Here is a 15714-nt window from a genome sequence, read left to right on the forward strand (position 1 = left end):
GATTTCTCATACTTTTCTTCCCCAGCTGATTTGAACCAGGTAATTTGAAGCCAGCCTGCCAGGAAAGTCCATGAGACTCTTATCTTCAATTAATCACCAAAAAGCGGAAATGCTCAAGCTTTTTCAGTTTAAGTGTCAGTCTTGAACTGAAAAGGCTTCAGGACATCAACCAGGCCTAGTATCAGTGCACACGCGCACGTGTGCGCACGCACACACACACACACACACACTATGGTAGTACAAGTAATTTCAATTCACAGGAAGATTGTTAATTCTTAATCAGCCTAGGCTGCATAGTGAAGCTATGTCTCATAAACTCAAAAAGAAAAGGGAAAAAAGTAATTATATACAAAATTACATGCTATAATGATAATGGTGACAGACAGGGAATAGTTCTAATTGATTACTCCAAATATTTCCTTAGTAGATTTGAACACCAAATTTATTTATTTTTTTTAATGAAGTGGGAAGAAATAGAAAAAAGCAAATTAATTTAAAATGTATTTTGACCTGAGTGCTGGTGGCTCTTGCCTATGATCCTAGCTACTGTTGAAAACCGAGTCAGCCTTTTTCTTTTTTTTGTCACAGGACTTGAACTCACCACCTGGACATTATCCCTGGGCTTTTCAACTCAAGACTAGTGCTCTATCACTTTGAGCCACAGTGTCACTTTCAGTTTTCTGGTGGTGAGTTTGAGATAAGAATCTCCTGGACTTTCCTGCCCAGGCTGACTTCAAACCATGATCCTCAGATCTCAGTCTCCTTCGTAATTAGAATTACAGGTGTGAGCTATTGGTACTTGGCTTCAGTAGGACTCTTATCTCCAATTATTCAGCAAAAGCCAGAATTGGAGGTGTGGTAGAATGCTACCTCTTAGTGGAAAAAGTCCAAGCAATTATGAGGTCCTAAGTTCAAACCCTAGTACTGGCAGTAAATAAATAAAATATACTTTGCAGGTGGGATAGATGAAAATAATATAGATAAGAAAATAATATAAATGATCAGATTTCTCTCATTTTAGACTCACTTATTATTTCATAAGACAGGAACCAAAAAGCATAGTATTAGATTAATAGGAAATTGCAGACTACTTTCCTATTTACTCCCTAGGATTCCCAAAGTACAGAAATCTGTCTTATGACACAAAATCTTAGTTGGTACTAAAGTAGAAGGCCCACACTTGACTTTGAGTACTGATGCATTCATGAATTTTTCTCACACTGAATAATAGTGTGGTATTCTGTTTAGCCAAGATGAATCATTATTTTTAATTACTGTGTCTAAGACTCAAGAAGAGCCAAAGCAATCAAGCATGCAGCTTTCTTGAAACTTATAGTAAATCAAATTTTAAGTGGTTCTTTAGATCTGGAGCTAAGTGTGATGAAACACTACTGCACTCCCAGTCCTCAAGAGGCAGAGAAATGAGGATTTAAGTTTGAGGCTAGCCAGGATTACACAACTAGACATCTTAAAACAAAAACAAGACTAAACTGAAAAAAAAATATTTAGATCTGGAGTAATGGCTACAGGCCCCATCCTTTTCAGTTTCTTGTCAATCATTTTTAAAACTTGGCCAAGAAATAAAATAATGTCTAACTAACCCAGGTAATCCTCCCTTATTTTCTATCTGGAGAACTTTGAAAGAGAGGGCTAATGTTTGAAGAGGTATATAAAGAACTGACTCTTTATACAAACTATTTAGATTAAGTTTTTTAAAATTCTTCTCAGTTTGCTATTTTTTGTGACTTCAGTTGCCTTTCTTGGGTTCTTTCTTTCTTTATCTTTATTTCAAGATACTTTATTTTCAAAACAGGTCCGTTCAACCCTAAGCTTCTGGCCCTTGCTGCCATTGTACAAGCAACAAATGCTTCCTGGGCAGCGAGGGCACTGTTTATAAACATGTTGGAAAAGTGAATAAAAATCCATAGAAAAAAATATGGCATGCTTCACGAATTTGCATGTCACCCCTGTGCAGGGGCCATGCTAATCTTCTCTATATCATTCTAATTTTAGTATATGTGCTGCCAAAGCAAGCATATGGGTTCTTTATTTTTTTAGCCCCCTCAATAATAACATTCTATATTTCATCTTTCATTTAGAATCTACAATCCCATTCCAAAAGTTAATTGATGCAGAAACTTGTAGACCTACAAGAGCCTTTAGCAGTTTACTTGTAAAGGTAGTTACATATAGATGTTGCAAACGAAATTGCTTTTTCCTCCCCCACCAAATGACTGAAGAAACAGGTCTTGGTGGAACAGCTGTGTATTAGCTTCACTACTAATTTAATTAGACTATTATTCCACAGGAAAAGGGAGATAACTAAATAAGATGTTTCTTCCTCTCCTGATTCTGACCCAAGAAATTCTCATTTGAATCAAATGAGAATTTGCTGTGATGGATGCCTTTTGTTCCCAGACCAAATTGTTTTTTTATAGCCAGCCCCCTGCCAGCACTTGCCAAGTGCCACTACCATCAGCTCTGGAGGGAGTCCCTTCCTCAGGCTTCCTGGGCTGCAGCTGCTCTGTGATTGCAGGGAGTGGAGCACAGACAGAATGGGAGGAGAAAGCAGCTTGCAGACAAATGGGCAGCTAATCAGACCAACAGCCCAATCAACAGAACTATTTTTAAAAATTCCATTTCTCCTTTTTTTTTTTAACCTGCCTCACCTGTATTTGATGGCTGTGGTGGAAATCTTCTTTCAAACCAGTTACGCTTATTCAACCCAATAAGGGTCAAATCTCTACAACCCCCTTAACAAATATTAGAAGGATGACTGGTAGATATTATAAGCAACTTTATGCCAATGAATTGGATGAAGTAGATGAAATACTCTAAAATGAACAATGCCATGTCAACTCTAACTACAGTTTCTGAACCTTTAATGTTTCTTTCAACATTCAAAAAATTTTTTTTTCATTTTGAATCAGCCCTACTTAGCATATTGAATTAATGTTCTCATCTATTAGGAGCTAGTTACGTCTGTGCTGGTACTGGGGCTTTTCACCCAAGGCCTCAATGTGTTTCTTAGCTTTCATGCTAAAGGTTGGACTTGAGCTACAGCTCCACTTTTTGTTAGGTTAATTGGAGATGAGTGTGTCACTTATTTTCCTGCCCAGTCTGTCTTAGAACTGGGGTTGTTAGAACTGAGCCTCCTAGCCCAGTGAGGTGGCTCACACCTGTAATCCTAGCTACTCAGGAGGCTGACATCTGAGGATCAGGTTCAAAGCCAGCCTGGGCACAAAAGGACCTGAGACTCTCATCTCCAGTTAACCTCTAGAAAACAAGAAGTGGGGCTTGGCTCAAGGATAGGGTGGTAGCCTTGAGCTGAAGAGCTCAGGGACAACCCTCAGGCCTAGGAGTAGGGGTGGTAGCCTTGAGCTGAAGAGCTCAGGGACAGGGCCCAGGCCGGAATTCAAGCCCCATAACTCCACCCCCACCCTTGCAAAAAAAAAAAAAAAAAAAAAGAACTCAGCCTCCTGATTAGCTAGGATTACAGGCTAAGCCACCAGCTTTATTTCTGAGCATACAATGTCTAATTATCAGATAGAGACTAGGCTATTTTATAAGCATCTCCAGCTTGAGGAAAGGAAATAAATCCTCATCAGGATTGCAAAATCCAGATCCTTCTGGGTGGTCTTTACATTGGGGCCAGAATGACAACTTCTTTGGGCCTTATCTAGCATTTCAGGCTCTTGCCAAAGAGAGACTGCTGAGTCTTTAACATGTCTATATGATTAGTGTCTCCTTGTACCATAAAATGGTTAGACAAGGACCAATACAAAGCAGTCAGTCTACAGTAGGATTGAAACTTTGGAACATACACATCCTTTCAGTGGGTTTTGCTTTTATTAGGTGTCATTTAGCAAATGGACTGTGAAGAATTAGACATGCTAAACTAATCACTAATGACTGGGAACCAACTAAAGGGCTAAGAGCTTTCATTTCAGAGCTCAATTAAAGTAAAAAATAGAGATTGGAGATTGGCGCTGTGGTCCAAAGTGGTATAGTGCTATAGTCAGGGTGAGCACCTAGAATTTAGTTTAGGCCCATAAAAAAAACAAACACTACTTATTGAAATTAATTCCAGGAAGTGGAAACAGGATTTTTTTGTTATTATTGTTGGCATTTGTGCTTTTGTTTGTGCTGTATTTTATCATTTGTGATTAAGAGACATGTAGAAATGAAGGGAGAAAAGATGAACAAATGTAAGCACGGTACTCAGTAGACATCATGTGGAAAAATGAACTATGCAACTTGTAAGTAGGGACAGGAGTAGGTAATTGGAGGAAAGTGAAGGAAGAGGTAACATTGTCCAAAAAGAAATGTACCTGACTTATGAAACAGTGACCACTCTGTACAACATCTTTAAAATAACAATAAAATTACATTAAAAAACAAAAATAAGTTTCCAGGCTGTGAATGTGGCTTAATGGTAGAGTGCTTGCCCAGCACATATGAAGCCCTGGATTCAATTCCTCACATAAACAGAAAAAGCTAGAAGTGGCACTGTGGCTCAAGTGGTAGAGGGCTATCCTTGAGCAAAAGAAGCTTAGAGACAGAGCCCAAGCACAGAGTTCAAGCCCTAGGCCTGGCAAAGAAAAAAAAAAGTTTTCTGGTAGGTACTTATAATCCTAGTACACAAGAAATTGAAATCTTAAACTCTAATCTCCAACTAACCAACAAAAATCCAGAAATGGAGCTATGTCTTAAGTAGAGCTACAGCTCAAGTGAGCTATGGTTCACACACACACACACACACACACACACACACACACACACACACCTAAAAAGTGATAAAGCAGAACAGAAGCATGGCCTAGGGGTAGAGTGCTCGCCTAGCATGCATGAAGACCCTGATTCAATTCCTCAGTACCATATACATAGAAAAAGCTGGAAGTGGCACTGAGGCTCAAGTGGCAAAGTGCAAAAAAATATCCAAGGGCCGTGCTCAGGCCCTGAGTTTAAGCCCCAGGACTGGCAAACGGGAAAAAAAAAAAAAAAAAAAAACCAGCAGCACTTTTTCCTATAATACTAAATTGCTTCTTTGACTTTCTGAACTTTAAATTATGTGTGCACGTGCACATGTATGTGCACGCACACAATATTTTATCCATAGAAGCAACAAAAATTTCCCGGGTCTTGAGTAGTACTTCATCAGTACATCCTCATTCTTTGAGCACAAAATTTTCAAATAATTTGTATTGTTATTTTTGTTGATTTTTCTCTCCTGTGTTGTGTTATTCAACTTAGTCTGAGGAATAAAGCACAATAGGAAAATTCATCCATGCCTTCAGCCCAGACTCTGGAGATTAGTCAACCCCAAGACACTGTTGAGAGTGAGAAACTCTTGGAGGGGTGGTGAGTGTGTGTGGTAGTGGGGCACGGGGGAGGGGGGATAAGGGGGTGCCAAGGGTCTAAAAGATCTTATGAAGCTCCCTGCCAAGATGGCCCGGGATTAACCCATCATTTCCCCAGCCAGGCTTCCTGGCTTTCCTGGGGCCTCTAATGTTAATCTATGGAATTGACCAACAGTGTTTGACCGTGACTGGCTTTGTTTTGCAAAAACAAAATTGGTAAGGCAGACCTCATGCTGACTGACTGAATGGTGTCATCAACCTAATTCAAGGGGTGCTACAAAAGCAAGGAAATGAAACTTCAATTTCCTCCCCATGTGAAATGTAGCTTATCCTACTGATTATAACCTTTATGCAACTCAGGGCAAAGTATTTTATTGCTTTTTTATGTGAACAGCAATAAACCACTTTCTTTTACTTTTTCCTCTAATGTTCACCCCCACTCCACATCTGATTAATGCTCAATGGAAAGGGATGTCCTATTTTCACAGTACTGAACTAAAAGACTTCTCTCTCTCCCAACCTGTCATGATTTTAGCTTTACCCTAAGAAGTTCAGATTTCTTTAAGCACAAAAGAATATAGAAATAAAAGAAGAGAAGCCAGCTTGGCTTCAGAGCATTCTTGTAATGTCCAGTGCCTCTTGGGTGCGCTATACATTTCACCTCACCTAGGCAAATAAATATTGGTTGTGTTTGTGTGTGTGTGTGTGTGTGTGTGTGTGTGTGTGTGTGTGTGTGCCAGTACTAGGGCTTGAACTATAGGCCTTGTTCTCTTGTTTGGCTTTGTTGCTCAAGACTGGCACTCTACCACTTCAGTCACAGCTTTACTTCTAGCTTTTTGGTGATTAATTGGAGATGAGTCTTTTGGACTTTCCTGCCTGGGCTGGCTTTCAGCTGGGATCTTCAAATCTCAACTTCTGTTGAGTAGCTAGAGTTACAGGTATGACCCATTTGCATCCAGCTTGAATATTGTATTTTATTATTATTATTTTATTTTTGCCAGTCCTGGGCTTGAGCTCAGGGCCTGCGCACTGTACTTGGACTTTCTCAAGGCTAGAGCTTACTACTTGAGCTTCAGCACCACTTCTGGCTTTTTTCTATGTATGTGGTACCGAGGAATTGAACCTGGGTCTTCGTGCATGCTAGGCAAGCACTCTACCACTAGGTCAAACTCCCAACCCCACCAGCTGTACATTTTCTGTGTGCCAGTAGTATAGCTTGAACTCAGGGCCCCGAGCACTGTACTTTATCTTTTTCACTCAAGGCTAGCATTCTACCAAGTGAGCCACAGCTTCATTTCCAGCTTTTTTGGTGGTTAATTGGAAAAATGGCCCCTTCCCTTAGGCAAAACTGCATATAGACCCTTTCCCCTTTGTTCTCTGAGTGAGACTACTCATGGCCCTCCCTAACAGTCCCTGCCTAGCATCTGTAACCCAGGTAACTGGTGCAGTTGGGGGCAGGGAGAGGTCCCCCAGGCTCCGAGTTCACTTCCTCATCCTCTGAGATTATTTCCTCATCTGCTCCAGTTTCACCACCACCTCCTCCTCCTCCTCCTCTTTTACACAATCGCTCTCAACCATAAGTTCCCTCTATGCACACCCACATCTGGTGCAGGCCTGAGGTTTGCTTCTCCTAAGGAACTCTCTTCTGTCAGAACTGTGTTTCCATATGTGTCCTAATAAACTCTCTTCTGTCTGAACTGTGTCTCCACACATGTCTTCTTTCTCTAACCCTTACATCTGGTAATGAAACCCAGGAAGGGATAGCGTCAGGAGTTGATGGATCCCCTCCACATTGGACTTCTTGCCTTTACCATTGCTGGCCAGGCAGCAACACACTCTCTCCCCTACCTACAGACACCCTCTTCATCTGTCTTTCAACATGGTGCCATGCCAGAGGGATCCCCTTCACCTTTTTGGTCAGTCTGTTTTCAGACTGACTGACCAAAATCTAAAAGATTTTGGGTAGATAGGGATGCCTTCTACCTGTTGCCTCTTTCTCCACACTCACCAGACTCCCTCCTTGTGATTCTTTTTTTTTTTTTTTTTGCCAGTCCTGGGCTTGAGCTCAGGGCCTGAGCACTGTCCTTGGACTTTCTCAAGGCTAGAGCTCTACCACTTGAGCCTCAGCACCACTTCTGGCTTTTTTCTATGTATGTGGTACCAAGGAATCGAACCCGGGTCTTCGTGCATGCTAGGCAAGCACTTTAACCCCTAGGCCAAACTCCCGGCCCCCTCCTTGTGATTCTTATTCCAATGGTGCCCCATCAATCTCTTGAGAGTGGAGACACTCTCTTGGGACATCTCCTATTCTCTTTAGATACTTTCCCATCAAGGACTCTATAAAACCCAAATGCCTTACTCTCAGATCTGTACGATTTTTGCCAATGCAATGATAAATGATCCGAGGATGTGTTCAGGCACATGGCACTCCCTAGAAGCCTCTGCTCAGTGGTTGTAACCCAGGGGACAGTGGAAGGTCCCCCTGGATCACTTCCTCATCTGCTGCAGTTACACCTCCTTCTCATCCTCCCTATATAATCCCCCTCTGCTATTAGTTCTTACTCTGCCCACCAACATCTGGTGCAAGCTGCAGTTTAGCTCTCCCAAATAAATTTTCTTCTGCCTGAGCCATATGGAGGTCTCCTTTCTTCAAGGAGACCTTCCCGCCTAAGCTAGCTCTGAATTGGAACCCTCAGATCTCAGCCTCCTGAGATCTAGAAGATCTAGGATCTAGCTAGAATTACAGGTATGAGCCACTGGTGCCTGAAAGAAGCTGGCTGTTTTTGAACACGTATTGTCTAATTATGGGATAGAGATGGTTAAGCTATTTTAGAAAAATAAGCATCTTGGGACCGGGAGTTTGGCCTAGTGGTGGAGTGCTTGCCTAGCATGCATGAAGACCCAGGCTCGATTCCTCGGTACCACATACACAGAAAAAAAAGCCGTAAGCGGTGCTGAGGCTCAAGTGGTAGAGCTCTAGCCTTGAGAAAGTCCCAAGGACAGTGCTCAGGCCCTGAGCTCAAACCCAGGACTGGCACCAGAAAAAAAAAAAAAAAAAAGCATCTCCATCTCTCCATCTTACGGAAAGGCAAGTTTTGTTTTTGTTTTGCCTGTTTATTTAAGTTCCAAATAAATCATTTTGTTCCTTTGGTTTCCAATTTCTTCATCATGTTTTTGTTTTGTTTTGTTTTGTTTTCCAACAACCACCCCACTTTCCCAGCCACCATCTCAAGTCCTTTTCTAACAAAGTAGTCTGAAGTCTTCCAGATCCCTGGCCTAAGTGTCTCAACCTTTCTTGGAATGTGTCACAAATCCTTTTCCAGATGTCTTACCTTGGGAAGAGCCGCCCTGTAGACAGCCTAGTCGTGGAGGTTGTTCCAGGACCTTGAGGTCTAATCCTAGTATCTTCTGCTTTATAAGATACTTTCCTCCTCTTTGAAGTCTCTAGAACCAGTCAATAGGATTAAGTGGTTTTGAGTTCTATTCTTACTCAAAGCTGTTTAACCTCCCATAGAAGCCTGTGCTCTGGTCTCTGCCTTTCATTTTCCCCCAACTTAGGCTTTTTGTTGTTGTTATTGTTGTTATATCAGTGAGGATTATAAATGTTTGTGATTTAATGCTAGAATTTTACCCATTTTCCTCTGGAGTCTATTTTTTCTTCCTCTTTTGTATAAAATAAACACCCCTTCCCTGACATCTGCTCTTGAAACTTTGACCTTTAAGGTAGACAATAAAGGTTAGCCTTTTTCTTTTGAATACCCCCTGGAGACTCAGGATTCTGCAGTCCCACGTCAGCAGGAGCCAAGCTCTCTGCTTTGCAAATCAAAAGGATCTTCTTTCTGGAAAAGGGCTGATAAATATGAGTCTCTTACTCGTGGGAGAGGCAGCTGGGGACACCTTTCACTACATATGAATGATAGCCATTCTACAAACCTGTCTTAATTGTCACCATGTTGCTGGGGAGCCTGGGCTCTCGGAGAATAAGTGGTTGAAAGGGAAATAATTTGAATTTATAAGGTGGCAGCATTGAAATCACATCCCTGTATTTAATTTTAGATTTAGATTTCAAGCCAGCCATGTGTTCTAACTCTAAACTATATCACAAGATCCTAACAACTTAAAAAAATTAGGTCAAACTTTGGGTCTTTGCTATATCACTTATGCCATGCCTCCAGCTCTTTTATTCCTCTGGTTATTTCACCTTTCTACTAATGTTTTCTGCAATAGCTAAGATAACAGACAAAATACCACTGTACCCAACTATTAGAGAGGGACTTGGGAATTTTCTGTCTGGACTAGCTACTATCTTCTATCCTGTGATTTCAATCTCTTGAGTTGCTAGAAATGTGGGTATAAGCCATTGAAACTTGACTATAGGATTTTTTTTTTTAATCAGTTTTGGGGCTTGAACTCAGGACCTGGGCACTGTCCCTAAGCTTTTTTTGCTCAAGGCTAGTGCTCTACCACTTGAGTCACAGTATCACTTCTGACTATTTCTAAGTAGTTGGAGATAAGAGTGTTAAAGATTTTCCTGCTTGAGCTGACTTCAAAATGAGATCCTCAAATCTCAACCTCCTGAATAGCTAGGATTATAGGTATGAGCCACTAGTGCCCTGCTTGACGATAACTCTTAATTAAAGATTGAAGGAGACCAGGCTTGGGCTTGCTGGCTCACGCCTGCAATCCTAGCTACTCAGGAGGCTGAGATCTAAGGATCACGGTTCAAACCAGCCCGAGCACAAAAGGACCTGAGACTCTTTTTTTGTTCGTTTGTTTGTTTTTGGATGGGGGGCATGGGGCTTGAACTCGGCCTGGGTGCTGTTCCTGAACTCTTTAGCCCAAGGCTACCACCTTACTCTAGAGCCAAGCCCCACTTCCCGTTTTCTAGAGGTTAATTGGAGATAAGAGTCTCAGGTTCTTTTGTGCTCCGGGCTGGCTTTGAACCTGATTCTCAGATCTCAGCCTGAGTATCTAAGATTACAGGTGTGAGCCACCGAGCTTGGCTAGGACTTTTCCCCCTGCCCCCCCCCCAAAAAAAAATTGAAGGAAATAAAATCTGTAAGTACCAGTGGCACTTAATAGTGCTCAGTTATTCCCTCTCCACTCTAGTTTCCCTTTTTCTTTATGATCATCCAACTTCCAAGCAAACTGTTGAGTAGGTTGATAGCAGACCCTAGCCATCTCTGGCAGGAATTTTGAAGGTTTTAGAGTCCCTTACTATTCTCGCATCAAAGGTCAGATGAAAGAGTAATAAAAGAGGAAGGTAAGGGAGAAAAAGATTTGTAGGAGTCTAACAAGGATGAGCATATTTTCTAGATTAGAAAAGAAGCAGGAGGGGCTAGGAGTTTGGCCTAGCGGTAGAGTGCTGGTCTAGCATGCACTAAGACCCAGGTTTAATTCTTCGGTACCACATACATAGAAAAAAAAAGCCAGAAGTGGTGCTGTGGCTCAAGTGGTAGAGCAATAGCTTTGAGAAAGCCCAGGGACAATGCTCAGGCCTTGAGTTCAAGCTCCAGGAGTGACAAAAAAAAGAAAAAGGAAGGAAGGAAGGAAGGAAGGAAGGAAGGAAGTAAGGAAGGAAGGAAGAAAGGAAGGAAGGAAGGAAGAAACAAAGAAACAAAGAATCAGGAATCCATTCTCTCGGCCAAATGACACAGTGGCTGAATTTATTGAAATGTAGGGATAGATTTGTGAACAGCTTTCCCTAGGTGAAATGATCCCCTTTCAGCAGGGTTTCAAGCAAACTGTGGTCAATTTACCAGTCTCCTTCCCTGAACCTATTGAACATGGGGTTTTATTGTTTTGTCACCTTCATGATAGCTAGCTTGTTAAGGATGAACCAAAAGGGAAGGGGTGGATGATTGTAACTAACGAATCTGAATGATGCTGGAATGAATCCCTGACAGGATGGTGATGGATGTAGAGAAATCTAAATTTCTTTAGTTTCTGGCCCCTGAGTCATGTGAGAAGGTTGGTTGGTGATTGATTGCTTTGAAGGTAAGATGGATGAGGAGAGGAGAGTCTGGGAAGAAGAGAGTAGGAGGTTATGAGTTGGAGCTGCTAGGCAAGGCAAGAAAAAACTTTTTTGTGGAATTGCCGTATCTCTCTGGGTATTTATTTATTTATTTATTTAAGGGGACAGTGCTGGGGCTTAGAGCCAGAGCCAGGGTGCTCTCCCTGAACTTTTTTTTTTTTTCTTTGCCTAAGGCTAGTACTCTATTACTTAAGCCACAGCTCCACTTCCAGCTTTTTGGTGGTTAATTGGAGATGAGAGTATCCTGGACTTTTCTACCTGAGCTGGCTTTGAACCTCTTGGAGTAGCTAGGATTATAAGCTTGAGTTGCCCAGCTCAGCTATCTGGGATTTCTTAATAAAAATCTCTGTTCTCAGTCCCATAGTAGGGTTGGGAAGATGGCTTAGTGGTAGAGTGCTTTGCCTAGCATGAATGAAACCCTGGGTTTGACTCAGTACCACATAAACAGAAAGAAAAATAAAAGAAAGTAGTGCTATGGTTCAGTAGGGCTTAGGCCCTGAGTTCAAGCCCCAGGCCTGGCAAAAAAAACCCCCCAAAAACCAAAAAAACAACCTCATAGTAGCCAGACTGTGGTGGCTCATGCCTGTAATTCTAGCTACTCAGGAGGCTGAGATGTGAGGATCAAGGTTCAAAGCCAGTCCTTTTGAGACTCTTATCTCCAATTAACTACTCAAAAGCTATAAGTGCTGCTGTGGCTCAAAGTGGTAGAGCCCTAGCCTTGAGCAAAAGAGCTTAGGGACAGTGCCAAGCCTGAGCTCAAGCCCCATAACCAACAAAGAAAATAAAGAACACCCCACAGTAAACACAAGGCTTGTTCTCCTGGAGTGATCATTTGAACAAGACAGCAGGGACTGTTTTGTTTTTGAAAATTCCCCCCTGTGATTATTTTAGCCTATTAGTAAAGCTATTTTTGGGCATATAAGCACAATCCTTGGGGAAATATCAAGGCATCAGATGTCTGAATTCTTTGGGCAGAAAATCTTTTTTTTTTAATTTTTTATTATAATTAATAAAAGGGTTACATGATATTTGCCAGATAGAAGGTGCATTAATTCACATACATTGATACCCTTTCACATGTCTTGGTACCCATTACCCTCCCCCCTCCACCCCCCAACCCCACGGACAGAAAATCTTAACATGGGAGAAAAGTGAGTTTGTTCATTTCCCTAGCTTTCAGGAAGGGAACATTGGCATCCTAACATATTGAAGGTTTAAACCTTAGGAACATATAACTTAATGATTTTATGTTTTCTTTCTCTCTAAGCTCCATGGAAATAATCATGTCTTTTGGTTGCTTTTTCAATTAAATATTGTGTCCTAGTGTCTCTTCTATTCCTTTTTTCATTACACTATCTCATAACACACACACACACACACACACACACACACACAGTCTTTCTCTGTCACGACTACAGTGTAGGTTTTTTAACCCCTTCCTTTGAAGATAGGACTTAAGGAAAGATGTTCTATTGCTTGAGCCACACACCTCAGCCCTTTTTCTGCCTGCCTGCTTGTTTTTTTTTTTCTTTCTTTCTTTTTCTGAATAGGCTTTATCATGTATCCAAGGCAGTCTGGACCACAATCTGCTTAGCTACACTTTCCATCTAGCTAGCATGACAGATGTCCATTGAGATGGTAGTCTGTCTCTGGAGTAGTTAGGATTACAAACATGAGACACTAGGGCCTAACTATGCATGGTGGTTTAAAATGCACCAGAAGTAATAGCATGAACTTTTAAAACAGCTGCTTAGTTTTTCCAACTTCCTTTATGGAGATTTCACCTTATCACTAAAATAAGTTTAAAAAATCACTTTTAAGCACTTAAAAATCACATTTTTTTTTTTTTTTGCCAGTCTTGGGCTTGAGCCCAGGGCCTGAGCACTGTCCTTGGACTTTCTCAAGGCTAGAGCCCTACCACTTGAGTCTCAGCACCACTTCCGGCTTTTTTCTATGTATGTGGTGCCGAGGAATTGAACCCAGGTCTTCATGCATGCTAGGCAAGCACTTTAACCACTAGGCCAAACTCCCACCCCAAAAATCACATTTTTTGATGAAAAAATTTATTTAGACAAAAGTAAAAGAAACAGGAGAATGATGTTGGCATTACATGATGGCAACTATGTTCATTTTTGTATGTGGGAAAGGGATGGGAGAGGTTCCCGGGGCTTAAACTCAGGGCCTAGGCACTGGTCCTGAGTTTTGCTCAAGGCTATTACTTGAGCCACAACTCCACTTTTGGCTTTTTTTTATTTTTATTTTTTGGGGGTAGTATATTGGAGATGAGTCTTCCAGACTTTTTTGCCTGAGTTGGTTTCAAACCATACCTTCAGATCAACCTCCAGAGTGTAGCTAGGATTACAGGTCTGAGCCACCAGCATCTGACATTATACTCATATTTTTAAAAACAATATTGAAGCATCCTGAACATGCTACTTTGTTAATATGATATGTGTTTTCCAGTTACTAAAGATTTCTCAAGAATATTTCAGTAGCTAATAGTCTGTGATATGGGTCCAGGTTTAACTAGTTTATCTGACTGTAGAACATTGTTTTATTTAAAATAATAAGCTGGAAGGTTGTTTCCCCACTCTTAGTGGTCAGTCATTCCACTTGTTTTTTAAATCTCCCCACAAGAGGTAATTAGGTCTTGAGAAATTCCCAAGGCTGAGAAACTCAGATTTAAGAAACCAGTGGCCAGGAAAGAGGTCCTCTCTTCCAAAGATTGCCATAGGAAGATGTAAATGAAGGAAGTAGAAACCACATCTTAGCCTCTTGCCTTGAGGCCCAGGACTCAATGTGTGGATACCTTAGGAAGTACAAGTCAAAAGTACAAACACACTTTGATTGACTATGGTTCAGGTTCAAAGGGTTTCCCTATTCCTCAAATTGCTTAGGTTGCATTAAAATAACACCTTCTGAATCTGTGAGTCTGTATTGTTCTCTTGTGTGTCAGTGCCTAGCTCCTAGCTTCCTCTCTAGACTGGTGTGTAAATGGGACCCACAGAAGAACTTCCTTTCCCTTTCTTTATCCATCCTTTCTTCTTCTTGCCCAACTCCCTTTCTAATTCCAAGGTTTCTGAACACAGTAGTAAAATGTTTCAGCTGGATATATCCTAGAAGCATTTATTACAAAAATAAAGCTGAGTTCCCAATTTGGGAAAACAACAAAATAGAGATTTTTTTTTAAAATAGCTCTCTGGGGAAAACCCCTTTTGTAGAACTTTGTAAGTTAGGGTCACTTATCCACTGAGTGTGACCATTCATTCTCATGGCTCCAGAGGTGGTTTATGAGCTGGAAAATACCATGCATGGGGAGAACTTTTCAAAAGTTCACACTCAGAGCGCCGGGAGTTTGGCCTAGTGGTAGAGTGCTTGCTTAGCATGCACGAAGACCGGGGTTTGATTCCTTGGTACCACATACGTAGAAGTAAGCCAGAAATGGTGCTGAGGCTCAAGTGGTAGAGCTCTAACCTTAAGAAAGCCCAAGGACAGTGCTCAAGCCCACGACTGGGAAAAAAAAAAAAGTTTACTCTCAGGTGAAAAACCCACCACAGAAATAGTCTCCCAAACAGGAGGTGCATAGTTTCTACCTTTTTTATCTTTATGACTTGCCCTTGGGCAGCTTGGGGAAAAGCTTGCTTTAGAACAGTACTGAAGAGTATAAACAGACTCTCATTTGTTTGTTTGTTTGTTTGTTTGTTTGGTTGTGGGGCTTGAACTCTGGCCTGGGCACTGTCCCTGAGTTCTTCAGCTCAAGGCTACCACTATACCTCTGAGCCACAATACCACTTCCGTTTTCTAGTGGTTAATTTGAGATAAGAGCCTCACAGTCTTTTAGTGCCCTGGCTGGCTTTGAACCACAACCCTCATATCTCAGCCTTCGGAGTAGCTAGGATTACAGGCTTGAGTCATCATGCCGGGCTCAGACTCTCATTTTTGTATCTTTTCCTCATTCCCCAAAGCACAGCTGGATGGGACATGGTCTGAAACTGAAGGAACAAATACTTTGAGAGCTCCTCTGAGATGGGTCCCCCCTAAGCCACCTCTCCTTTTTAGCAAGCTGCATTAGGTATGCGGACAAACACAAGGAAGTAACTGGTTCTAGCAGGAGGTCCACGTTCCAGTTCCAGCTCTGCTAAAAATGTGCTATACAATCTTAGTTAGGCCTCTGTTTCCTCATCTGTAGCAAAAAGACCATGAAACCCACAATCAAACCCTGTGATGTTCCAGTTGTTTTCCAATGTCTACTCCCTCCAAGAGAGAAGCTTGTGTGCCTCTGCGGTTATGAAACAGAGCAGGTCAATTTGTGAGGACTTG

The 15714-nt window shown here is 41.6% G+C and overlaps 1 non-coding gene across 1 annotated transcript; it reads right to left on the reverse strand.

The window, feature by feature from the left end:
- Positions 1-1930: 1930 nt before the first annotated feature.
- LOC150064079 (U6 spliceosomal RNA) lies at positions 1931-2037 on the reverse strand. The gene has a single exon (XR_016535345.1). It is a non-coding gene; the product is annotated as a U6 spliceosomal RNA (small nuclear RNA).
- Between the last annotated feature and the right edge of the window lie 13677 nt (positions 2038-15714).

This window comes from Megascapheus bottae, chromosome 4 (assembly GCF_031878675.1).
Source record: "Megascapheus bottae isolate mThoBot1 chromosome 4, mThoBot2.hap1, whole genome shotgun sequence".
Lineage (NCBI taxonomy): Eukaryota > Metazoa > Chordata > Mammalia > Rodentia > Geomyidae > Megascapheus > Megascapheus bottae.